The sequence below is a fragment of the Etheostoma spectabile genome, chromosome 8 (genome assembly GCF_008692095.1).
Source record: "Etheostoma spectabile isolate EspeVRDwgs_2016 chromosome 8, UIUC_Espe_1.0, whole genome shotgun sequence".
NCBI classification, from domain to species: domain Eukaryota; kingdom Metazoa; phylum Chordata; class Actinopteri; order Perciformes; family Percidae; genus Etheostoma; species Etheostoma spectabile.
In genome coordinates, this window is record NC_045740.1 from 28,267,046 (window position 1) to 28,267,414 (window position 369).

Consider the following 369-nt stretch of genomic DNA (forward strand, 5'->3'; position numbering starts at 1 on the left):
AATATATACTATGTCAGTGATGTTTACAGTATACGGATGATAGTGTTACAAAAATGAAAAAAATGTTTAAAAAAAAGCGTCAAAAATTGATTAAAAAAAGTGTCGAAAGCGTCAAAAATTGTTCATTTGCCCCGTTTTTAAATGTTTCCACATCCGAAATTTGGGATTCTTTCATCCAAATTGTCCAAATATGACATGGATGGTTCCATATAACGCTTCTTGCTTATTAAACGAAGGATCAGTTCACTACTTTATTGAATTTTGGGTGTTTTATTTCCCCCCCCCCAAAAAAAGATTTAAAAAAAATCATATAATTTCTTATAAATGAGGTTTCTTGACCATGAATTCGAAAAAGAAAATAGTCTATAA